General features: G+C 43.2%; 1 protein-coding gene across 1 annotated transcript in view; it reads right to left on the bottom strand.

Annotated features, from left to right (window-relative positions):
* The window catches only part of LOC311004172 (GTPase IMAP family member 9-like), a gene marked incomplete at its 3' end in the record, with an annotated part of 39,224 nt that extends 12,587 nt beyond the window's left edge, over positions 1-26,637 (bottom strand). The window contains exon 1 of the mRNA XM_083996118.1: positions 26,514-26,637. The remainder of the gene's footprint in view (positions 1-26,513) is intronic.
* Between the last annotated feature and the right edge of the window lie 655 nt (positions 26,638-27,292).

A 27,292-nucleotide genomic window follows, 5' to 3' on the forward strand; every position in this document is an offset into this window, starting at 1 on the left:
ATGCTGAAAGCAGCTGAATGCTGTTGCTGAAGCAATGCTGAATGAGCTGAAGAAATTGTTGAATCAATGCTAAATTAGTTCAAGAAACTGCTAAAGCAATGTTGAAAAGGCTAATGCTAAAGCTGAAACGGTTACATGCTGCTATTCCGACATGCCACAATTTCGACATTGACTTCTAATTGTCAGAATAGCAGCATTAACGGAGCATTATCGCAAATACAGCAGTAATAGCATAAAATAAGCTGAAATATGCAAAAGATACCTATCTTTTGCATATTTCAGCTTATTTTTATAGGGGGAGCCATAACTAAATTTACAAAAAAAATCGCCAACAGTATAGTGTCTGTGGGGCAAATGCAGCATTTGTCTTTGTTATGATCCAAGCCGGCCCGGCGCTTGCTGCGTTCGATTGCACTCGGAACTCGCAAATCCGACCTCCGAACCGGAAAAATGCAACAGTAAATTGTAATGTAGCAGTGTTAGGCTGCTTACAGTCACTGAATCGCTCGGTAGAACACTTTGTCTCCACGTCCCTGTGTCTTTCTTCAGCTGTCCTCTCAGCGTTATTAAGGAGGAAGTTGCAGTTGCTGTTGTTGCCATTGTTGTGGTTGTGCGCGAGTAGAGCTGCCGCTTCCACTAGCGAGTTTTCTTTTTCCTTTCCCGCGATTGCACGTTCATTCAGCCTGGTGAGGGAGGAGGGGGGGAGGAGGGGGGGGGACTAAACGAGGCTGCTCTCTCTCTCTGACAGCTGCCCACTTGTTTATATCTGATATGCTCCGCCTGGCTCCATCTAGTGGCCGAATTAAGAATTTGGATTTGCGATAATGCTCCTTTAAAGCAGAAGTGATATATTTGTGTTAATATAAGTCTTAAATAGTTATATCTTCCGACAGCAATCACTTACATAGAGTGTTTGGACTGAATCACGGGTCTGTCAGTCACTCTGCTCTGCTCTGAGCCGAAGAGAAAACATTTATCGTATCCTACAGTTTTTATCCAATGAGGAGAGAGAACGGCATGCAGGGCTGTGTGTGCAGCCAAGGGACGCCGTGAATGTGGCGACGTAGGGACGAGGACTGTTATGGTGCGTTCAAGGAAACTCGTATTTTTCCGACCTGTGAAGTCGTACCAGTTCGATCTGGTACGAGTTCACGGGTCGGAAGTTACGAGTGGCCGTTATAGTGACTTTCACCGGTAAAACAGGTCGGAGAAACATGAGTGTGTTGCCTGGAACGCTACAAAGTCGTAAGTTGTGACTTGAAGCTGTAATTTACGATTTCAAAAGCCTGCCTGGAACGCAGCATTAGCCAAAACCACCGGATCGCTTACTTCTGCTTTAACATTATTTTTCAAGCGTCCCACTATTCCGACATTTTTTTTTTTCATTGTCGGAGTAGCGGCACTTTACTATTTTTCAAACATTCCGCTTTTCCGACATTGATTGATTACGTTATAGTCAGACGTGACTTTCTGATTTTTCATCTGAGACACTGTTTCTCATACACAAATACATAGGCCTATAAAAGAGAAGAAAAAACAAACCCGCCAAGTTTAAAAACACACCGGCAGCAGCGCCCGCTGATCTGCAGCTACTGAGACTGTTATTATTCTGTCACTTGAGTTAACGAGGTGCACGTGTCGTGTGTTTGGAGCTGACGAGAGAATAAAGAGTGAGACAACGCGGCCCTGAGGAGGAACTGTGAAGGACTCAGCTGTAATGGAAAATGACCTAAACCGAGTCCAGTAGAGCTGTAACTGTGTAGTGGAAAGGCGTGCAAAGTAATGGTAACTATTGTCCTGCTTTACATTGTTTTAACATAGGTAAAAGGGGAAAAAAGATTTTCTGGGATAAAGGGGCAGATTACATAAGATTATTCTTCTTTCTGCTCCCTTTTGTTGAGATTTGGGAGGTTTTTGTTTTTATTGTAGCTTATTAAAGCAGAAGTAAGTGATATATTTGTGTTAATATAAGTCTTAAATAGTTATATCTTCCGACAGCAATCACTTACATAGAGTGTTTGGACCGAAACACGGTCTGTCAGTCCCTCTGCTCTGCTCTGAGCCCAGGAGAAAACATTTATCGTATCCTACAGTTTTTATCCAATGAGGAGAGAGAACGGCATGCAGGGCTGTGTGTGCAGCCAAGGGACGCCGTGAATGTGGTGACGTAGGGACGAGGACTGTTATGGTGCGTTCAAGGAAACTCGTAACTCGTGTTTTTCCGACCTGTGACGTCGTACCAGTTCGATCTGGTACGAGTTCACGGGTCAGAAGTTACGAGTGGCCGTTATAGTGACTTTCACCGGTAAAACAGGTCGGAAAAACACGAGTGGGTTGCCTGGAACGCTACAAAGTCGTAAGTCGTGACTTGAAGCTGTAATTTACGGTTTCAAAAGCCTGCCTGGAACGCAGCATTAGCCAAAACGACCGGATCGCTTACTTCTGCTTTAAAATGCAAGATCATTTTTCTGACTGATTTATTGCCTGATGCCATGTATCTCGCTGATGACGTGTCGGACTAGCGATACCAAAAAGTGTCGGAATAGCGGCATGTCTAAATAGAGACATGTCGGAATAGCGGGATGTCTGAATAGCGGGCGGACCCCAGCTGAAACATATAACTTGTAGTAAAAAAGCAGTAGAAATGCTAAAGGGAGAAGAAAACATTGAAATCCTGCATGTTTAATACAGCAGTAATTACTTTGTTGTTGAAGCCAGGGAAGACACCCACTCTATGTGGATCTTACAGACCAATTTCACTGCTTAAAGTCCCACTCCCGCGACCCTTTTCGGTCATGTTAAAACCAGCTCATTAGCAATGCACATTAGCAATGCACCTCTGGAGGGTGGGTGGAGACTGTGCTGCTCTGCACCCGCCCAGCCACCTCCTCGCCCGCCCAGCCACCTCCTCGCACCCCACCCCACCCCCCGCTTGCTGACAGCTGGACATTGTACAATTAAACTCCACACTGGGATTCGATCCCAGACTGGAGCATAGTCCTTACTCACAGTGCAAGCTGCTCTACCAGGTGAGCTACACCGAGCTGCCAAGCCTTTCACCTCTGAGCCAGATGCAGAGCGGGGCGGGAGCTTGTAGCACTAGTGCCCTCCCCTGGAGCTGTGACACGTCAGCTCCAGTCTCCCTGAAACTGCCAGTTTGCGTCTGCCATTGGTTCACAGCAATTTGAAGGCAGAACAACTCAGAAATGCAATTTTGCACTTCTTTCCCTGCTACTATGTCCTCTAACATCAGAAAAATGCCACAGGAACATGTGAAAAGCTCAAAAAACACGATTTTCACGGGAGTGGGTCTTTAATAATGATCTCAAAATTCTTTGTAAAGTACTGGCTAGACGGCTTGAACTGAGTTTGCGGGAAATAGTTCACTCTGACCAGAACGGCTTTGTGCAGGGAAGGCAGGGCTTTCACAATATCCATTGAGTACTTAATACAGTGTCTAATAAATCTGGCTGTGCGGACACTGCCATTCTGTCATTGGATGCCGAGAAGGCCTTTGACAGGGTGGAGTGGCTGTATTTATTTGAGACTCTGCAAAGGTTTGGTATAGGAGGGAAATATCTTGGCTGGATTCAACTTCTTTCTGCCGCTCCACAGGCTGTAGTTTTAACAAATGGGTTATTTTCAACACCTTTCGAACTACACCGGGGGACAAGACAGGGTTGCCCCGTCGCCCCTGTTATTTACCCTTGCTATCGAGCCACTCGCTATGGCGATTCGAAAAAACACCAACCTGAATGGAATTAAGATGAGAGGAGATATTGAACATCGCATAGCTTTATATGCAGATGATGTAATTCTATTCTGTTCTAACTTGAAACAGACTATACCTACTTTACTTTCTCTCACAGACACTTTTGGGGTCTTTGCAGGTTACAAAATAAATAGCACCAAATCAGTAATATTATTTATGAATGAAAATGAGAGACTCAACCCTCCAATTTATACTCCTTTTTTGGTCTCATTGAAAGGTTTTGTGTATTTGGGTGTGAAAATCACTCCTACCATTGACAAAATTGTCCCAATGAATCACAATCCCTTAACACAGGGGTTTTCAAAGTGTGAGGAGCGCCTCCCTTGGGGGGCGCCAGAGAGTTTGAGGGGAGGCGCGACATGAGAAAAAGAAAAAAAGAAAAACTGAAAACATTCAAACAAAAGATGAGTTACATCATGTCACTTGCACATAGGGTTAAATGATTAATGTTTTTGCAGCCTATAGTTTGCAATTATACTGCGATATGATAAAACACGATCTTGTAACACACAGACTGCGATTATGCTCGACTGATGTGTCAGGGAGCAGTCTCACCCCCGACGCGTCATAAACTGACGCTTGGTCAGGGCCCTTTCGCGTTGTGCACTGACGCCCAAGGTCCCAATGCAATCCCCTCCGCGGTGATATGTGACGCTCAGAGCGAGTGATCAGAGAGACTGTTGCAGGGAGAGCGGAGCTCAGCTGGCCCCAGGCTGGTTGAATGTAGCACTAGTAGCCTAGGCTACGTCGGCTGTGGAACTATTCTGGTTAGAAATAGAAGAACGGCAGGTGCTGCACAGCGTCAGGTATAACTTCATAACGCAGCCCAAAGCGACCCGGTGCCTCACAGTGACCAAGCTCAGATAAATACATTGGAGCTGTAGCACCGCGTGTCCTCCCGCATAAAGCCGCAATATACCGGAGCTCCTAAAAATAAAATAAAATAAAAGATGCACGTGGCGGTGGAGCTGACCAGCTGAACAGCTGACATGTGGTCAAGACGTACAGAGACCTGTCACAGTGTCACCTGTGCACTGATATTTTAGTTTAGTTTAGTTTATTTAGATCCCCATTAGCTTTTGCCACGCAGCAGCTATTCTTCCTGGGGTCTTTTCATCATAATAAATGACAAATACAAACCATTAACACACAACACATTAATACATAAAACAGAAAATTCATACAGAAAACACATACTCAATACAAAAACAAAACATCCAAGACAAACACTTAACATATGTTACCCGCTCCTACATTGAATCACCACACAACAAGGATACCAGGACCCAATTTACAAATAGGCTACTAATGGTCAAAATTGCGATCAAAATAATAATCTCTTAGTTTCATTTTAAAACTAACCATGTTTCTTTGTTGTATAACATAATATAAACTTCAACCTCAGACTGTCTGCTTCCCAGATGATCACACAGGGAGAGCATGAAGCTGCTTGTGTGATGAGTGTGTTAACAGAGTTTTGTATCAATGTTTAGGTTTATTCGTCAGTGCTTTATGTTGTCATGTCATGATAATTAATATATGCTGAGAAACAAGCTTGTAAATCAAACAAATCCTACAGGAAAGACCAATTTATGTTTAATGAATCAAATATTGTTTTGGTCATAGTAACTAATTCTCTTCTCTCTTTTTTTTTGGGGGGGGGGGCACAGCTGTTTATTTTTCATTAAGGGGGGCTCACTCTCTCACACTTTAAAAACCCCTGCCTTAACAGATAGAGTTACAGAGCTCATAAACAGGTGGACAAGATTTATGTCTATGATCGGGCGCATCAATGTTTTGAAAATGTCAATTTTACCTAAGTATTTGTATCTTTTCCAATCTATTCCACTTTCTTTTTTCTGGTCACTTGAGAAGCTCTTCACCTCCTTCATTTGGAACAACAGACGTCCCAGGCTCAGGCTCACATTGTTATATCTACCATACGATAGAGGTGGATTACAATTACCTAATCTTATGTGGTATTACTGGGCAGCTCAAATCAGAGCAGGAATATTTTACTTTGTGAAGGACCATCCCCCAGCTTGGGTTTCAATAGAATCTCACTCAGTTAATATTCCTTTGAATTTGTATACATTCAGCCAACAAAAATAAATTAATAAAACAGACCAAAAACCCCTTCCTCAAAAATACAGTAATGATTTGGCACAGTACATTGGAATACTTGGGAGAGACTTCCAAATTATCACAGTTTTCTCCTATCTTTGGCAATGATGAGTTTCAACCTGGAAGAGCAGACAGCGGGTTTAAAATTTGGGCATCTCGAGGTGTAGCTAAAATAGCTGACCTCTTTAAAGACAATCATACTTTCATGTCCTTCGAAGAACTTAAGGCCACGTATGGAATACCCTCAAATCACTTCTTTAAATATCTTCAATTGAGAGGTTTCGTACTGGCCAGGCAATGTAATAATTTGAAACTTCCCCGACTAACTTCTGTTGAAGACTTTTCGATGAGATTTTCAGACTCTAAGGGGCATGTGTCCTTTCTTTATAATTTGTTTGTAAGTAAAGCCAGAGTCATCCCAAAACAGATTACAATCATGGAGATGATTGTAATATCAAACATCAAATTCAAACTGTGAATACCCCGGACACGTTCCGGGGACACGTTCCGTTCTTTTTACAGTCTATGGTTCCGCCATAGTAGCTCACACACACACACACGTCACACAGCTTATGAAGTTGATTAACAGTTAACTGTCTCAATACCAGTGTTGCCACTGGTAGCGCAGCACCCGCTAATGGTTGAAAACAGCAGTGATACGTGCTTCCACGTCGGAGTCAATTTCGGAGTAACAACAGCGGAAAAAGTCGCTTTTGACAAAAAAAAAAGAGAAAGAGAGAGACCAATCGACCAATGAAATTTTGGTCGGCTAATGATTTTTTGGTCGACCAGTGCTTGGTCAACTATTTGGGGGCAGCCCTAATTATTACAATACAAATGGATAAGCAGACAGTAGTAAGCTGCACCTTTTTAACCCAAATATCCCAGATAGTTCTTTATTTCATTGTATGTGGGAATTAGGGCCCGACCAATATGGATTTTTTGGGGCCGATGCCGATTACGATTATTAGGGGGGAAAAAACTCGATAACCGATTAATCGGCCGATTATTATTATTTTTTTATTAAGTTTTAAAATTGTATTAGGCTACTATAATAATATATCTATACATATTATATAATATATAAATTAGGGCTGCCTGGTCGACCAAAAAATCATTAGCCGACTAAAATTTCATTGGTCGATTGGTTGCATGAAAAAAAAAAAACATTTGAAGCCCTGTCTTGTCAAAATGAAGTCAAAATCAATATGGGCTTTTATTTTGAAGGGCCAAATACAGGAAGTCATGACACGTGATACTTTTTTGTTGTTGTTTTTTTTACACTCTCTCTCTCTCTCTCTCTCTTTTCAATCAAAAGCGATCAGCGGTTGCTGCCGTGCCCGGCACCGTGTCAAAGCGCTCACCGGCGGTCAGTCTCACAGCAGTGTCACGGAGCAGAGACATGATAGTCCCCGCTGCAGTCAGAGTCCCGCAATGCTCCACACCGCGGACCCCACCCCACCCGTCACACAGCCTCAGCTCAGTCACTCACCCTCATCTACTGTGTTTATTGGTGATAAATGAGCATACTGCCGTGCCAGTATATAACGGTAAAACCCGACCCCGACCGGCTTGTTGAATCTCGGACCCAACACGGCCGGAGACGAGCATTAATTAATTAATTCACAACCCGACCGCGGTAAAAAAAAAAAAAAAAAAAAAAAAAAGGGAAACAGAAAGCCAGTGGCAACACTGGTTTTGAGACGGATCAGTCACTCTGCTGTTTGCTGTGACTGAGGTGGTAGTGGATGGAGTTTGTCATGAGGTCGGCGCCGGTGCGGGGGAATCTTTTCAAAGTAAAACCAAGTTTTATTCCCTGCATTTTATTCCTGAAAATATCGGCGACAACTGCGAGTTTTGGCCGATTACCGATTAGTTTCAAACGGGCTATAATCGGCCGATTTAATCGGCTCGCCGATAAATCGGTCGGGCCCATAGTGGGAATGTCCTCTGATACTTTCTTTTTGGGAAAAAGTGTTGAACTTGGCCAGTCGAATCATTGAAAAAGAAGTACCTCTTAAACCAAAGTTATGTTTACTAAATATTTACCCGGACAACTTTGTGACCTCCAAAAATGAAAAATCCTTACTTAATGTCTGTTTTCTGGAAGCTAAAAGATGTATAGCCTGTTCATGGAAAAGGGATAAACCTTGTACTACTTCGCAATGGTTAAAAGGGATGTCTTTCTACTTGGCTTTAGAAAAGATAAGCTACATCATGAAAAAAAAGCTTGACAAGTTTTGGAAAATCTGGAAGGTTTTCTGTAATTTCCTTGAGAAAAATGATATCAGTAGATGGCTGGAATGATGAGCTGAACTGAAGATTTATCTATCTTTTCATTTTATCTTGATTTAGTATACTCATTTAGACCTTTACATACATTTATATGTATCTGTGTGTGTATATATATAAATGTACTCATTTATTTATTTACTTATGTTTTATTTATTACGGAAGCCGAGAACGGCCAGGTCCGTTTAAAAAATTTTTATTACCGTTTTCTCGTGATAACGACTTATTATTTCGTTTTCTCGAGATAACAAAGTCAGTTTTCTCGTGATAACGACTTATTATTTCGTTATCTCGAGATAACAAAGACCGTTTTCTCGTGATAACTAATTAATTTATGGTAAAATGTGTTGACATGGTTGCCTAGCAACAGGAGGCTACTGTTCAGCTCGAGCATGGGGCAGTTAACTTTTCTACTCTAGCCTACTCACTGGTGTGATTATTGTCCACACCAGCTGTCAACAATAACTTACCGGTAAGTTACACTTAACGTTAGTTTGAATAACGTCACTGTGCTGGGTTTATTTAAGGGGCTACCGGCCGGTGGTCCCATCTATCCTGTTTCAGCTAAGCTAACGTTAGCTACTGTCTGCTGCTGTCAGAAATCACAACCTTATCTCCAACCATCAGACACCTGTTGCCTGCGACCACCGACATGTAGCTAATGTTAATTTGGCAAGACAGCAGTGTTCATGGTGTTCATGAGCTTTATCTGAGCAGCAACGAGCTAACATTACCTTAGCTGAAGCTGCCATAACGTAGTCAACTCTCATGTGTTTATGCTAACCTGTAGCCCCTTAAATTAGGGTGACCAGACGTCCCGGATTTTCGGGGACAGTCCCCGATTTGGCAGACCTGTCCCCGGTTAAAGCTGTCCCCGAAAATGTCCCCGATTTGAATGGCGGAGAAAAAAAGTTGCGTATGGATGCAAACTCCAGTTATTATGGTTAAACCAGTTTAACTAACGTGCTGACGTTACGTGCATGGTAAATGGCTTGTGTCGACCGGCTGGTCTCTTTTTGTTTGCTTTTTAAAAAAAAATAACACACACGCGCGGCGTGCGCTGCTCCCGCTGTGCTGCGGCACATCCACGCCAGAACAGCTGAGCGCTCCTCTGCTCCTCTGCGCAGCTGCAGGTGAGTGACGGGGGAGCCGGCTGGAGAGCCCCTCCTTTTTTTTAAATTTATTTTAGAGGCACCGTCCTTACAGGGTGAAGCACGCGTTGCAGGTTGCACTCTTTCGACTTTCTATGCACAGCATTGTAAATCCTCTCATGTAACGCTTTGCTGTGAAATATGGCTGAAGTCACGAGTGGAAGTGTGCAAGTGTTGACGAACTCCCATGAGTTGATTGACAGAAAAAAAGAAAGAAAAAAAAAACATAATAAGAAGAATCAGAGTCCAATCAGAATCCAAGTTTTTCATATCAGTTAACAGTTTGTGTCCAAACAAATTTATTTAGCTCCTAAAAATAATTTGGCTTTGTTGAGCATCTGTGTCTGCAATAGTGACTGTCTGGCAGAGTTGGCTAATAAAATAGGACTCTTTTGTGTCAGTGGGTAGTGGCAGAAGCCTGCACAATGACCTGGCCTTAGCAATGTCCATTACTGAGTCAGAATAAATTCTGTTTTGTTGTTGTTCTTTCTGTCCTGGTTGTTTTTCTGGTTTTGATTGTTACAGCTCTAAATGTTAAATGCTGGAGACATGATAGAATAAACAGCTCCTGCAGCCTGAACAGAGGTGGCTATTCTCTCATTATAATACAGTAGCATTTGATGGTGTTGTTTATTGCTGATGCTGTTGAACTAGTAGCCAGAAGTGACTGAGAGGTTGGAAGGGTTAAGGGTAACTTCTTATTGGCTACTCATTTGCTTTGTCAAAATACATTAACATGTAATTGCCCCTGTTATTAATTTCATAACGATAACATTTGAATTTTGACCACGCGCTGAAAATGTCCCCGATTTTCATTTCGGAAATCTGGTCACCTTACCTTAAATAAACCCAGCTCGGTAAACAAACGTGTGTAACTTACCGGTACTTCACTGTTGAGCAGAGCAGGGCAGACTAGTGGCAGCTCTTGAAGGCTGAAATCAGGATGATGTGATCACATTAATCAGCTCACTGATTTGAGTTCTACACATGGTTCTGGGCGATTATCCCACGAAAACATCTCTTCTGTTACGTTAGATCTGTAGATGTGTAGTGTTTCCAACAGACTCGCTTTAGTAGCCTCCTGCTACGAACATACAGCGGCTCACCAGCTGCTACCATGGATGTATTATATTAACCCCGTAAGCAGAAGCGATTGCACCGGGGAAACATGTTGCTAGGCAACCATGTCAACGACACATTCTATGATTATTTCGTTATCACGAGAAAACGGTCTTTGTTATCTCGAGATAACGAAATAAATTAATTCGTTATCACGAGAAAACGGACTTTGTTATCTCGAGATAACGAAATAAGTCGTTATCACGAGAAAACGATAATAAAAAAAATATTATGGACGTGGCCGTTCTCGGCTTCCGTAATTTATTGTTTTATTGTTGTTATGTTTTATCTTTCTACCAACACGATTCTAACACATGCAATGATATAGTTTCTTTCAGTTATTTATTTATTAATTTTATTTTCATTATTATTATTGCTATTATTATTGTTGTTGTGTCCTTGTATGTGCCTTCTTTTTTCATGTTGTTCACTGTTTGTAAAGTAACAAAATGTGCAATAAACATATGTTTAAAAAAAAAAAGCGAAACTCTTGCGGCCCGACCCCGTAGCAGACTAATTTAATTAATGAGTGTAGTTTTAGAGGATCTTAGTTAATTGATAGGCTATTTCTTTACAAATGTTGCCACAGATGAAGACAAAATCAATCTTGTATGGAAAAAAACATTGCAATAATCAAAGAATCGTGGCACCAATAATCAAATCGAATCGACAATCGTTATAATCAAAGAATTGAAGCTCCCATAATCTAAATCAAATCGAATTGTGAGGAACCCTTGTTGGAATACCCCTAGCAGTAAGTAGACATGGCTTCCCCCTGCAGATGGCAGCCACGTTGAAGCATCGTTCCAATGGACAGCAGTGTCAGAGGTGGCATCTATTGGCGCGTTTGCACCGGCACGGTACGACAGCACGGCACGGTATTTGCGTGTTTCCACTAGCCCTAGTACCTGGTACCAGTGTTAATTTTGTCAGCTATTTTTCAATTTAGTTTTAGTCTTAGTCTTGTGTCAAATGCCCTTATAAGTTTTAGTCATATTTAGTCAGCTTGCATTCTTTTTTGTTTAGTCACATTTAGTCGACGAAAAGTCTTGGCATTTTAGTCTAGTTTTAGTCAAAGAAAATCCAAAGTATTTTAGTCTAGTTTTAGTCAATAGTCTTTTTTTAGTCTTTGAAAGCAGATTGACAGTAATGTTAATCACAACTAATCTACTCAAACCAATATTGACAGGCAGCTGTCAGATGAGCCAACTTTCCAGCTTGTGTGTGCGTTTATGTAGGCTATTTGTCAGTAGGCTATACACACACACACGCGACCGACCAGCGCGGAGACGCGTCCACGCCAGGGACACACCAGCCGCAGAAGCGCCGTGAGTAGCCGAGAAGCGGAGCCCTTTGATGTTAACGATTGTGTCGTTCACACCAGAGCCATGTCGCTCTGGTTCACAGCAGCAGCGCCGCGGCGCAGCCCCGTGCGATCCTGTCAAGCTGGGCAGGAAGTCGCACAAAGAAACAACGAGAGAATCCGGTTAATTTTCAAAATAAAACACAGCGATTGACAAATGTAATGATGTGAACAGGAGGGCTCCGACTCGCACATGATCTCCGTTGCTCGGAGCTTCGCAGCGATTCCGCCGCCGGTTTACAGCGCCCGCACCCCCCCCTGCAATGGCCATGCGCCCCCCGCCCCCCATAACCAGTTTGTAGCCTACTCGCCGCACATAGCACATAGTGTGTGTGTGTGTGTGTGTGTGTGTTCCTCACTCAGGCACACACACACCCCTGGCAGCAGCGCAGGAGGATTAAAACATGACATGCATCCAGTGAAGGCACTTTTTGGATTGTAGCTAATTTAAAAGTCTGTGACGAAAAAAGAAAGAGACATTTTATTAAGTTTTTATTTGATTAAGTAGATTTCGTCTCGTCTTTTTTCGTCAACAAAAAATGCGTGTAAATTTCGTCACAGTCAGTGTTTAAGGGCATTGATTTCGTCTCGTCTTCGTCTCGTTTTCGTCATGAAAAAAACCATCGTTGACGAATATTTTTCGTCTCGTCTCGTCTGACGAAATTAACACTGCCTGGTACCAGGTACCGTTTTTAGTACCTCCTCGGCCCTGGTTCCAAGCGAGCCTAAGCAATACTTTAACGCAGGGGTCACCAACTACATTTGTCGGAGGGCCAGAATTTTACTGGACAGTCACCTTGGGGGCCGGACCCTCAAATAAACTGAAATAAAAATATAATTTTGGCATAAAATTATTATTTAATGTTTATTGTTTATATTTGTTCATTTCATTACAAAACTGAAGGCATTTTTAGCCTTTATGAGTCAGGCTCCTATCACTTGTACCACAGTCAACCACCAGGAGTGATAGAGATACAGTGGGTACTAGTTTCATTTGGACGGTTTCACGCGAGATTCACGCGTGAGTCACGGGAGGCTCACGCGGATTTTTTGTGGAGGAGTAATTGTGTTTTCACCAGAAGCTGCAATGTGCCCAAACAACCGCCAGGTGGCATCTGTGAGCAGCAGGATGCCTCCATAAGACAGCAGCACGGAGCAGTGAACACGAATGGGCAATGCAATATAATAATAATACAGTAGCCTATAGTTTTTCAATGAGAAAAATGTAACGACGGCAGCTATACGTCTCACTCTCTTTTATCGATCCTCTTGTCAGCTCCAAACACACCCATCTGCACCGCGATTATGGACCACAGCGTGGTTTTCTACACAGCAGTTAATTAACTCAGTGGGCGATGCTGCCGGTGTGTTTTTAAAATGAGCCAACTACTGTACAGTATTGTTGTTCATTCCCCACCTTGCTTGACTGAGAGTGTAGCTGGATGATTTCTCATGAATGAACGGGCAATAGCCTATGTCACTTTCGGGCTGGGCGATAAAACAGGATATCCTGAAATAACTTTCCCTCGATAGAAATAGGCTACAAGATGTGTGGATATAGGTTTCATTCATCCATGTTTTGACAGACAACACAAACAACCAGTGACAGGGACGGACTGGCCATAGGGCAATATGGGCAAATGCCACAGCAGCCGCGACCGAAGATGCAGCCGTGCTGATGTGACCGCAAAAAAACAAAAGTCAGTCGGGGTCAGCTGGTTTACAGCCGGCCGACTCTGAAACACTCGAGACACAATAACATTAGTAACGCAAGAAAGGTATAGTTCACTTAGTAGAGCAGCTCTCACTATAAGCAAAGATTTTATTTCAGTCTGGGACGCCAACGTGCAGTTTTAGTGAACAATGCATTTTCTCTTATCATCATTATTATGATCACTGATATAGCCTATATGTGCGGCTGTATATACCGTATATATGTGTTTGTGTAATGCAGGGGTGCTTTAAAAAAAACACAGTTGTCTGGACAGCAGGCATTTTTCTCACAACCGACCTCAAAAGCGAGGGCAGGTCCGCCGAAGCATCATTCCGGGTGTTGTCTTTGTTGTTACTTTGTTGCCGCTCCACAGAGCGCACATGGCTACTTAATTATGCACGTGCTGACCATATATGGTTGTATATATGGTTGTGCTGAGGCATTCTGGGGGTGGAATATGAGGCGTGTTCATGTCCGCACCATTCTTGGGTCCGGTGTGATTTATCAATGGAATATTGCGGAGAGTTGTGCGTACGCACAGCTTGATCAGTGTTTCCCACAGAAAAAAAAAATTAAAAAAAATAAAATAAATGTGTCCACGTCTCACAGGTTCACATACAGACAGGGGCGCACGGTAAATGCAGCTGCAGCGCTATTAAACTAGAGCAACAGCAACTCTCATATTTAAATTGTGTTTTATATTGATTTCATATATTTCACTGATTGCAATTAGGCTATAGAATGCTAGTGTGTGTTTTATTGAAAGCGAGGCTGGGTGAAAATCGCTACAGTGTGGTTTATATGCAGCGGTCTGTAGGACCAGCTTAATAGACACATCAGCGACACATTAGCACCTTCATTTATCTCTGATCAATAGGTGTGCTTGTGGATACTTCACTCAAGTAGGCTACAGCCCTGCCCCCCACAGAACTTCACACAGCTGTTCAGTCAGCTTAGAAAAAACGGTTCTTACAGTAGCTACCTCTCCTCACACTTTTCATAAGCCGGAGGACAAAACTGTAGGCTTCATTGTTTCGTTTCATTTCGTTAAGTGAAAATCATCTCTGAATTATGGAACTAAAAATAAAATAGGCCTATCTTTAAAAAAAGATTCTATGATATTTAGCCTAATTAGGGCCACGGGCAATCGCACCGGGCACTGGTCCCAACAGCTATGAAATAGCCCGGGCACTACTGTTATTGTGTGGATTTTTTCCTAGTTTTTATTTTTCATCTTTCGGACGATTTTCGATTCACTACTTCAGCTCATTCAGCATTGCTTCAGCAACAGCATTCAGCTGCTTTCAGCATTCACACACATTTTCTGCAGGAAATGCTATCTTTTTCTAGTTAGGGCCACGGGCCATCGCACTGGGCACTGGCCCCTACAGCTATGAAATAGCTGCAGGGACCAGCTATTTCAACTCTTTGAGTTGCAGGACAAATTATATATCAAAACGTGCGGTTTGATCGGGATCGGTATGCTATTACTTTTCTCAACAGTTTACGAATTTTTCGCGACGTAAGTTGCGAAAAACTGCGCAAAATTTTGCATTAAAGTCAATGGGACGGGCGGAAAAAAAAAGAGCGAAAAAGACCAATCATTGGAGTTTAACAAACGTCTACTGCTCAGGCATACTTTCACCTAGAGACTCCATTTAAACTTTAAACAGTAGACACAAGTCTTGTGTATTGGTGTATTACTCCACGTTTTGATAGGTCATATAGTTTTTGATCAATCCCTGTTCAATGACCATGATCATTTTTGGAGAAATTATGAGATTATAATGGGTGTGTATTGCACGGAATGTTCGTGTCAGAGTGCGTGACATCATCGGTTAGAGTGGGACAGTGTTAATTTTGTCAGCTATTTTTCAATTTAGTTTTAGTCTTAGTCTTGTGTCAAATGCCCTTATAAGTTTTAGTCATATTTAGTCAGCTTGTATTCTTTTTTGTTTAGTCACATTTAGTCGACGAAAAGTCTTGGCATTTTAGTCTAGTTTTAGTCAAAGAAAATCCAAAGTATTTTAGTCTAGTTTTAGTCAATAGTCTTTTTTTAGTCTTTGAAAGCAGATTGACAGTAGGCTATGTTAATCACAACTAATCTACTCAACCCAATATTGACAGGCAGCTGTCAGATGAGCCAACTTTCCAGCTTGTGTGTGCGTTTATGTAGGCTATTTGTCAGTATCTAAACAGAGATGCACACACACACACACACACACACACACACACACACACACACACACACACAGCGCAGAAGCGACCGACCAGCGCGGAGACGCGTCTCCGCCAGGGACACACCAGCCGCAGAAGCGAGGCGCCGAGAAGCGCGATTGTGTCGTTCACACCAGCGCCGCGGCGCAGCTGTCAAGCTGGGCAGGAAGTCGCACAAAGAAACAGCGAGAGAATCCGGTTAATTTTCAAAATAAAACACGGCGATTGACAAATGTAATGATGTGAACGGGAGGGCTCCCGCTCGCACATGATCTCCGTTGCTCGGAGCTTCGCAGCGATTCCGCCGCCGGTTTACAGCGCCCGCAGCCCCCCTGCAATGGCCATGCGCCCCCCGCCCCCCATAACCAGTTTGTAGCCTACTCGCCGCACTTAGCACAGACAGCACCGGTGTGTGTGTGTGTGTGTGTTCCTCACTCAGGCACACACACACACACACACCCTTGGCAGCAGCGCAGGAGGAGAAAAGCATGACATGCATCCAGTGAAGGCACTTTTTGGATTGTAATTTAAAAGTCTGTGATGAAAAAAGAAAGACATTTTATTAAGTTTTTATTTGATTAAGTAGATTTCGTCCCGTCTTTTTTCGTCAACAAAAATGCGTGTAAATTTCGTCACAGTCAGTGTTTAAGGGCATTGATTTCGTCTCGTCTTCGTCTCGTTTTCGTCATGAAAAAAACCATCGTTGACGAATATTTTTCGTCTCGTCTCGTCTGACGAAATTAACACTGGAGTGGGAGAGATGCCAGAAAAACTCCAGATTTTTTCTCTTTCCAAACTCCAAACGGCCACAATTTACACTCCACACACATAATTTTTTCAGAATTTGTAGACAAACTTGTTATCTCTCTTATCATCTGCTCAAAATATCAGAGAGACTTACAGAATTTAAACTCTGAGCCTCTAAGTGCGGCCACGTCTGTCTCTGCTCCTCATTGAGTCCAATACAAATATTTTCTGAGAGAAGCAGAACGGCTTGATGTTTTAAAACTGCCAGCGTCGCCAAAATATTTACTGTAGAAACACCAAATCGTACCAAATTTTTCAGGAAGTCCTTAGAGCAACGTTGATCTGTGTTTTGTTCTGATAGGAGTTACCGTTTTGTCACAGTAAGCCTAAATGTGAGACCGGTGCAGAGGCAGAAAATGGCTCTTTTTCTCCACGTTTCTGTCTGTCTCAGCCTGCGGGGGCCCCTATCGCCGTGGTAACCTCTTTGATCCTCAGGCCAGAGCTCGTTAACTTCATAAACAATCCACCTGGCGCTCGTTTAAATGTTTATAAACACCGACACAGCTAAATCAGACTGACACAGGATGCAGCTACTAACTAACTATGTGTCAAGTCAGTCACACACACACAGACTCTAGAGCCAGCTTCATGTGATTACAGTCACACACACACACACACACACACACACACACACACACACACACACACACACACACACACACACACACACACACACACACACAGTTTACCTAATGTGATACCAGCTCCTCCATATCAGTGCTTATAGAAAGATGATCATGTGTCTGTCTGATCAGCTCTGTCTTGACCTTAAGATCGTGGGTTTGATTCCCATGTTGACAGAGATGGCAAAACCGGCAGTAGCCCCGTGGGCCTTTCAAAATTTCCCGAGAATAAATTTTGTAGTTGCATTATTTTTATTCAAATGTGACTGAGACCTTCATCTACCTAAACAGAGGGTAACATGAATAAATATCCTGTTTTGTATTTTTCTGGAAACTGTTACATTATAACGTGAACGCGGCACTCTCCCCCCCCTCTCTCCCTCCCGAATTGGGCATATTATGATAAATATAACTGTAGATGAAAACAATAATTGAAGAAAAAAATAAGCTATTGTCGGCCCGAGGTATAAATGCCCAGAAATCTAATGTTTCATTTGTGTAAGTTGTAAGCTTCAGAAACCATCACACATGGAAAAGTCACGGACTGAGAGACCTGTAGTTTTAATGTAAACAAAGTCCTTTACGTAAGAAAAACACAAACGTCTGTGTGAGACCATCTGGGTGGTTCTAGTGTTAACATTAGCCTAATGAAGAATGAAGAAAACACGTTACAAATGAACTATGACCGAATTGACAGCAGAAACAGTGTGCACTTATCTCAAGGAAATTTAAATCGAATGCAACTGTAACTTGTAATTGGTGAAACGTCTTCCTAGACAAATAACCAAGTCCAGTTGCATTCGATTTACATTTCCTTGAGATAACTATGACCGGGAGTCCGGGACAAACGAGAATATTCACAGGCTTAGTGCATGTGCACACGCCGGCCGGAGTCAACTCGCAACAATGTAGCTTTACCTCGATTAAAGTAGTTCTGTCATCTCCCACTTTGTACCGGATAAGAGACAGCACCCGACAGATATGCTAAATGTTTGGATGCAACAAAGTCATTGTTAACAAAATCAGCATCTAATCTGTCCCTTCAAGAGCAGCTGCTGACAGATGTGCATTATTGCTCCGCTCGTGAGTCCAGCCGCATCGGGTCCAGGCTGCTGGCACGGACATAGCGATCGTGGGCTGTGAGTGGATTGTTACATTCACCAGAACTTGCAGAACTCAAACTACTCAAACTTGGAGCCCGACCAGGCTACAGGAGAGATCAAAAATATGCAGGGGACCCCCAAAAGGCTAGAACCACTGATCCTGTTGAACGTAGGCTACTGTAACCACTGTGAAACAATAAAAAACAACATTGATCTGATTGACCGGCGTAGCGGTCCCTCTCTCTATCCACTCTCTAGCTCTCTCGACCACAGCTGCAAATGAAGTACCTATGGCCTATGAACAACGGCACTCTCCATTGCAGCTACGTTGTGGTCAAACGTGGAATTATCCCAAAATCTTTTGAGCTGCATCTCAGTACAATGCTTCCACCTAGTGGCTACAGTGTGACCTACAATTTCACGCAACGCGTGATTCCAAATGAAACTAGTACCCACTGTACTTTGTCTCAATTCAAGTAAACTTTATTTATAGAGCACTTGAAAAACAAACAGCTGAAACAAAACTTCGATATAGGGCTGTCGTCACTGGCTTCAGCGCTAATACAGTTTTAGTTAGTGGAAGGAAAAGGCCTCTTAACACAGGTAGGCTAAAATGGCACTCTCAAAGGCCATGAAACGAAAACTTGATGCGGAAAACAGATCCTTTAATGATGAATGGACTGAAAAGTACGCATTTATCATGCCAACCTTCAGAAATGCGCTACCTGTATGCCTCATTTGCAACGAAACTGTTGCTGTTGCAAAAGAATATAATCTGCGCCGTCACCACAACACTAAACACACAAATTTCAAGGATGCATATCCTGAGCAGTCAGAGGCCCGAAAGAGAAAAATAGCCACATTGAAATCTGCCTACTCCCGTGCAAGTGGCATTATTACTCGAACTTTAACTGATCAAGAGAGAGCAACGTGTGCATCAATGCAGGCTGCCTGGGTGCTTTGCAAACATGATCGGCTTTTCACAGAAAGTGAGGTTTTCAAGGAGTGCATGGTCACCGTTCTGGAGGAACTTGCCCCCGACAAATCAATGGACAGAATTATTGCAGCTGTCAAACAAATACCTATCTATGCTTGAACTGCCGCACGTCGTGTACACGTCTTGGCAGAGCATGTCCAGCAAGTTGTCATTGACGGGATCAAGGAAGCCAAATACATTTCGTTGGCTATTGATGCGGCCACTGACAATACGGATATCTCACAGTTGTGCGTTTTTGTCAAACGATGGAGCACCTGCCATGATTGGCAAAAACAAGGGTCTGATGAGCAGAATAAAGACTGTCGCTCCTAAAACTAACGTGCATTATCCATCAAAGCGTGCTGTGCGCAAAGCTAAGTGGGGAGCTCAAAGAGGTGATGGAGAAAACAATGAAAATAATCAACCACATTGGAGGAACCTCAAGCACGCAGCATCGCCTGTTCCGCAAATTTGTGCTCGAATCCCAGGCTTCTCATGATGACCTGTTACTCCACAATAGTGTTGTCACGATACCAACATGTTGGTACCGGTATCGGTACCAACATGTTTTTCGATACTTTTCGGTACTTTTCCACATAAAAAGAGAACACAAAAAATGTCATTATTGGCTTTATTTTAATAGAAAAATTTTGGACCATAAAACAGGAAATCAGTAAACAGTTACTGCTGCTGCAGGATTAACATTCCATCTATATTAATCTGAACTCTTCCTAAATTAAAAAATGTCTGTTTAAAAATGAACATCAACTTGTTTTCTTTGCATTATTTGAGGTCTGAAAACACTGTATCTTTTTTTGTTATTTTGACCAGTTGTAATTTTTGGGAGAAATTGTTATCAGTAGTTTATAGAATGAAACACAAATGTTCATGTTACTCAAACATACACCTATTGTTTCCCATGTAGACCAAATTGATTCTGTTCCCCCCCCACCCCCATCAACGCAATATCGTTCCGTTAATTCATCTCTGCGTAGCGCTGCTTCGCCGTGCTCACTCACTCACAGAGAGAGAGAGAGAGAGAGAGAGAGAGACAGAGAGAGCATGCAGCCAGTGGTGATCCGCGGTAAAAACAAAACTTATTAACGAGGCTGTGGCGGCCGTCTCTCTCTCGCGCGCGGCGCACACACACAGACACACACACAAACACAGGCACATGGACAGGTGGCGCTGTAACGGTAATGATAAAAAGCACCTTGCTTCGTTTGTGACTCGCTCTCTCGCTCCTCGCGGCTCAAATTACAATGCGGCGACTTCACGCGGCGACTTCACGCGGCGCAGAATGAAAGTACCGGTCCCATCTAAGCGCAGTATGGTACCGTTTTAAATGCGTTAGTACCCCGGTACCACTCTAGTACCGGTATACCGTGCAACCCTACTCCACAATGACGTGCGCTGGTACAGTAAGGACAAAGCACTGGAGCGCTTCGTTGAACTCAGTGCCCAGGTAGTGGAGTTTTTGAAACAAAGCAAATCAAAAGCGGCAGCTGACCATCTCCGCATCATGCAGGACAGTGAATATATGTCCAAGTCGGCTTTTGCAAACGGAGTTCTGCATATGGATGCAGCGTAGATGCTCCCCTTTCACCCGCGAGGCTCCAGCAGCTCGGAGCCGAAACAGGAAGCTCTCAGCCGACAGTCCGCCCGGTCTTCATCTGGAGCAACACCGTGTCCTCTAGGCTTGGGCGATAGGACGAATGTATCGCCAATCGACCACCGGCTGAGTCCGTCACGGTTGATTAAATTTTTGGCGATTGTCTGGGCGATTTTTTTTGCATTTTATTTCGCCAAATTAATGGTCTGCCTCCACAGAATTCAACTCTAATTTACATGGAGCACAATTCAAAGCGTGCGTAAATTGGATCTGGCAGCTATAGTTATGTAATATGTATGTTGTTCTATGTTATTCACACTGATTTCCGACGAGTCTGAATTATTTTTAGAAGAGCGTTATGTTTTATGATATTCAGTGTGCCCTTATTTTGAAATCCTTGTACCGGGGGTTACTGTTACTGTTACGAAGGATACGGAAATAAAAGTAGCGAAGCTCCGGACAGAGTTGCGTTATGAAAACACATGTGTCTATCACAACAACGGATTTTCCGGGACAGATCAAATCCGTTAGATTATCAAGCTGATTATCCATACGAAAGGTAGGCTGCCGGTTCTCACGGCCCAGACTTCTGCCAATAGTTTTTTTTTTTTTTTTTTTTTGAGGGTGTGTGTGTGTGTGTGCGCCGAGCGGACACGCGTCTATGGGACAGGCTTTTATTTAATTTAGAACAAACCTTATGCTCAGCAAAGATGGAAAATATATAGTCTATAAAATGGTTCTGTTGTTTGGATCCAGAGCAGCATTAATTTACAAGTTTAATCAGCACCAATTAAACTTCTAAATAAACGTAAACATTTAATAACTCGGGTCAGGTTGGACCACGGGCTTCTTTTTTTCTTCTTCCTCACAGGAGAATAAGGTGTGCGTTGCGCTCACCTCGCTTCTCTCTGACGCGTCGGTGCTCTGGTTGTGATTGATCCGCTTTATACATACACACCTGCGCTCCGCACACGTGTCATAACTGCCGAATATATCGTCAATCGCCGATTTAAAGGGGTACGGTGGCCGATTGGAAATTTTTTACCTATCGCCCAAGCCTAGTGTCCTCCCCAAAGTCCTCCCGCGGTAAAATCTGATGGTCTCTGGGCCAAAGCAGACCGGCATCACCGACCCGAACCACAGAAGGACCGCGACCACCGGTGGGGCCGGTGTTCCCGACCTGCTGTGGCCCAGAGACCATCACATTCCGCGGGGAGAGGCTGTGACACGGCACGGTGCGTCTGTGTTATTGTTGTTTAGTGGCGCCCCCCCCGCCCCCGATGGTGGATTTGTGAATAGAACAACAATTGTTGTATATATTTATCTTATACGAGCCCTTTGATCCAGAAATGCGAGTGTCAGAAGAGCGACAGACACAAACAGAGCACCTTTCATAAAAGACGCTCTATCTCCTTTTCTAGAAAAAAAGCAGGGATTTTGGTGAAACCCAGCCATGTTTAGAAACAAACGGTTTGTGGCCATTTGAAGCATAAAGTTTCACCTTTCAAATGAGCCACAGTATGTGTTGGTGGCAATAATATAGAATACACTGTGGCTCTACAAAAATCGTCAAAAATGGTCTAATGGCGCATTTCCACTAGCACGGCTCGGCTCGGTTTGGTTGTGTTTCCATTACAACTGAGTATCACTAGTGCCGCCTTGACGTCATTTACACGGCGCCGAGCAACGCTCTAAACTCTGTAAATATATAACTTTAGCAACATTTGAAACAGGGGAGAAAGTAGTCGTTTGGATCCCCAACGTGTTGAAAATCTGACTAAATACCAGCTGTTTACAATTTTGTTTCGACGAAGTCGGCGTTACTAAAGCTAGCCGTAGTGAGCAACGCACTTCCGGTTATTTTCACAAAATAAAATACCCGTTGCCTTTTATCATAAGGAAAGCCATTACGATAGAATTGGTGCTTTTACTTTGTAAACAGGAAGTGAACCTACCCTCGCTGTAGCTAGCTTTAAACCGCCGTTTTGACTGCTCTCGTCCCGTTAACGGCATTTAACCGTTCAATATGCCTTACCGGAGAGTCTACCAGCTCTGAGATCGGCCTGGTTCATTGTAAAACATTTATTTATTGATGTAAATGTGGTGTTTTCTGTGCGTTCAGACCCCAAGGCAGTGCTGCTCTTCTGTCTAACCACAAACTTCTGCAACCCTCCCCGGGGTGACGGTGGTAGGCTGGCCGGCGGAGCACATCAGGAGCCGGGCTGCTGCCTCTATGATGTCGCGGTCGCTGCTCGGACCTGGAGCTTCACTTCTCCGAAAAACATCGGGGCAAACTTCTAAACAGCCGTCGTTTGGATAAACTAACCGCACATGGGGATCTAAACAGTTACTTTCTCGCATGAAAAAATATTAAAACTTAATAAAGTCACGTAGGTAATAACAGGCTTCAGCAGGAACATTTCTGTTGTCGGTCGTCACTTCCAGTGACGACACTCATCGGCCAATCAGTGGAAGGCAGTCGGCTGACGTCACGTTTTAGTAACGCTTCGGCTCGCTTGGAACCAGGGCTGAGGTGATACCAGAAGTACCTGGTTGCAGGTACTGCGTGCTAGTGGAAACACGCAAATAGCGTGCCGAGCCGAGTCGAGCCGAGCCGTGCTAGTGGAAATGCGCCATAAATTGCCGGTACACTTGACTAAAACTTTGGAAAGGAGCGCGGCACTCAATGAGTTAAGTTATGCCAGCCAGTTGGTTTTCCCTCCTTTTTTTGTACCGAGAAGTCTAGTTTGAAGTTTGTTGAGACTTTGAAATAAAAACCAAATGTTAAGTAAGGGCATAAGGAAAAGTTATGTGTGGGAAAAAAAATAACAAGAACTGTGTGAAACAATAAATGTTAAAAAAAAAGTGCAGCGCCTAAATAGAGTCATAATTGCTGGGGATTACTGATAGTTAAGAGTCTCAGTCATTGTTGCTATTTTCAGTTGCTTTAATAGTGATGATATTTTCTCCTTTTTTTTTTCTCCTCACAATTTTGGAATCCAGTCGCAGGCCGGATCGAACGGTTCGGCGGGCCGGATTGCCCCCCCCCCCCCCCCCCCCCCCCCCTCACACACACACACCGCTTGCAGTAGGGGAGTCTGGGGGCACTCCCACCAAAAAAAAAACGATTTTTAACACATAAATGAGGCATTCTGCTGTACTCTGAGGGGGAAAAGACAACATTGCTTCAGGTAAAAAAAATAAAATAAAAAAAAAAGCAGATTCAGTAGCCGTGTCAACGCTGTCCCCTGGATTTCCCTCCTGGCTTGATCTCCTCCAGGAGGATTCCCCTCGGGGAGACAGACTGACTGACCGACTGACTGTTGCTCCCAGGTACCGAGTTGTGTTTTTTTCCCCCCTCTTCCGCAATAGGGTTTTTTTTCGTTCCTACTCGGCCTGGTGTTTTTTGTTTCCCCGGAAACGGTGGTTCTTTTTTCTCTCTCACGAAGAAGAGTTTTTTCACTTTCAAAATAAACTGCAGAGTTGAACTGCGCAAACAAACTGAACTCTATTGTTACTGTCTGTTGTATTGTTGTGGATATTGTGCCAATACAGCTGTTTTGGGTTACATTTTGTGTTGCATTGAGTGTTTGTTATTATTGGTTTATTAGTTTTTCGGGGTTTAGGGAATATATATTTATATACATATATACATTTATATCTTTATATACAGGTAATACTCAGAAAATTAGAATATCGTGAAAAAGTTCATTCACTTCCCCATGATTGCGAACTGTACTGAACCAGACAGAGAGCTTTTAAAGGCTCAGGAACCCTTTGCAGGTGTTTTGGATTAATTGGCTGACAATTTGAGCTACAACATTGAACTTTTTCACGATATTCAAATTTTTTGAGATTCTGATTTTGGGGTTTTCATAAGCTGTAAGCCAAAATAATCAAAATTCTAACAAATAAAAGCTTGAAATATCTTGCAATGCCTGTTATGAGTCTAAATAATATATTCATTTCACCTTTTAAGTTGAATTACTTAAATGAATGAACGTTTTCACGATATTCTAATTTTCTGAGTATTACCTGTATATATAAATATATTTCCTTTGTGTGGTTTTTGGTGAAGTAAATTAACAGTGGGTACGACAAAACAAAGACTGACAAACAAACAAAACATATCTTACTACCAGGAGAGAGACCTGGTTGGCACCCCCTAAAGACCCCCCCACTAAAACTCCTACCGAAACCGTCACATACTGACTGGGGTTCCTATCATTGTAATGGCAAGAATGGCTAGAGTGTATGAAACTGGTCTGGTGGGGAGCTGTGGCTGGAGAGCAAAAACAAAACTCCGCCTGGTTCCTCTGCTTCACCATGGACGTCTTTCAGGCCACGCTGTCTTCTTCCACCACTTCTGCCATATTTCATTCAATCGTCCTGAGATTTTCAGCCTTCTATAAAGCCTTTTACAGCATGTACACACACACACACCTGTTATGGTTCTCCTGCTCAGCTGTCGCTCGTGCCTCAGGTTGCTGCTCTGTCCTACCAGAGGCAGTTTTAGTTTGTGGCGGTGGTCGGAAAAGAATTTCCTAATATCCATTGATATCAGTTTTTAATTAGCCTACACATTTCCTCTCGCTCCGAGACGGCAGTGTGAACGTAAACAAACTTCAGCGCGTCACTTGCAGCAGCACGTACGCGTCATGTGACACAAGCTGAAACATATTTTAAATTTTACTTATTTCAGTTAACTGAATATGAATTAATACAATGTGACACACAAAACAAATTATGACTCCTCCCCAAAAAAATTTCAGCAGGAAAAAAAACGGGCGGCGGGGGGGGGCATTGCCCCCCTAATTGACCCCCTGACGCCGTGGCTGGTGCCAGCTGATCTGTACCGAGACTGTTGTTATTCCTTTACCTGAGTTAAATGATGTTGTGTGGAAAACCACACTGTGATCCGTAATCGAGGTGCAGACGAGTGAGTTTGGAGCTGACAAGAGGAGAGAAAAAAGAGAGACAGACAATGCGGCCCTGCGATCACCTCCGCGGCAAGGCAGTTTCATTCAGCCGTGACCCTGCCCACATCGAGGAGGTACTCTGTTGTAATGGAAACAGACCCGAAAGCGCCATTTGTGTATATGGTTGTTACTGTTGAAAGGTTAGGAGAGGACAATACTTCCGGGTTGTAGTTATGTAGTTATGTGGGCTAAGTAAAAGTTGGACTAGTTGTTACACGTAAACTTGGTTGTCCTGTCAAGTTATTTAATATAACACCAAACATTACATACCTACACTGTGTGTGTGTGTGTGTGTGTGTGTGTGTGTGTGTGTGTGTGTGTGTGTGTGTGTGTGTGTGTGTGTGTGTGTGTGTGTGTGTGTGTGTGTGTGTGTGTGTGTGTGTCCTCTCGTCGTAAAAACACTTTAGGTTTCTACGTCATGTCGCCACAAACGCACATCAAAATGACATTTGTCAACAAACAGCGGAAGATTAACACTGTAACTCTTTATCATTTTATCACCAACACTTTAACTGGTTCAACTTCCACCGCGACACACGAACCGAGCATAGAAATAAAAACACACAACGAAGTTACAGGAGTTGTGTCTCGAGCGAGAGGCTGATACTGCGTCACCATGAATAATCAAACAACACAAACACACAGAGAGTCCTCTTCATACCTGCTCAGACGCAGCTGGACAGAGACAGCAGTAGACAGCAGTAGACACCAGCAGCTCAGTCCGGGTCTTCCTCCGGTCCCGGTCCCAGGTCTTGGTCCAGCTGCTGTAGACTGTTGAAGAGGCTCCGCTCCGCTGTAGTCTGAGTCTGGATGACTTCCGCCACTTTGTCGCCTCTCACAGATCAGACTCGGTAGCTACGTCTCCACAGTGTCTCCTTCCGCAGAGCGGTAACCTGCAGTCAGGTGCAGTCAGGTCTCCGCCTGCTCTGTCCAGATAAACGAGGGTGGCTTCAGCAGGGCTCCGCTCCTCAGGTCATCACTGACCTAGTGATAAATGAAAAGAAAACTTTAAGTTTTAGATTTGAGGCGTTTATTGTCACTGCATTATGAAATTGCAACTGCCCATCACAGTGGTGGTATTCATAGCCTACCTAATAGTCCAGGCAATTTAGCTCATTTTGGACCCCAAAATAGAACTAATTGTCACAGAAGGTTTTTCACCATACATAATTTCTATGAGGTGTCTAGAACAACATACTAAAAGTCCTAAGAAATCCTAGTTGGGGAAATATGTTTAATTTGCATCATTATTTACTGTATAAAGTCTATGGTGCCGACAACAATACACCCCAATGAGGCTATTTTTTTCCTTTACTCCTATCACAATGAAACTTTACATGATGAAAGTATCCATGAAATGTAACATTTTTTGTATTACAAGTTTCTTTGAAAATGAATTTGAATATGCAAATGAGCCTTACACTAATCAAATATGCCCAA

This window comes from Trachurus trachurus (assembly GCF_905171665.1).
Source record: "Trachurus trachurus genome assembly, chromosome: 21".
NCBI lineage: Eukaryota > Metazoa > Chordata > Actinopteri > Carangiformes > Carangidae > Trachurus > Trachurus trachurus.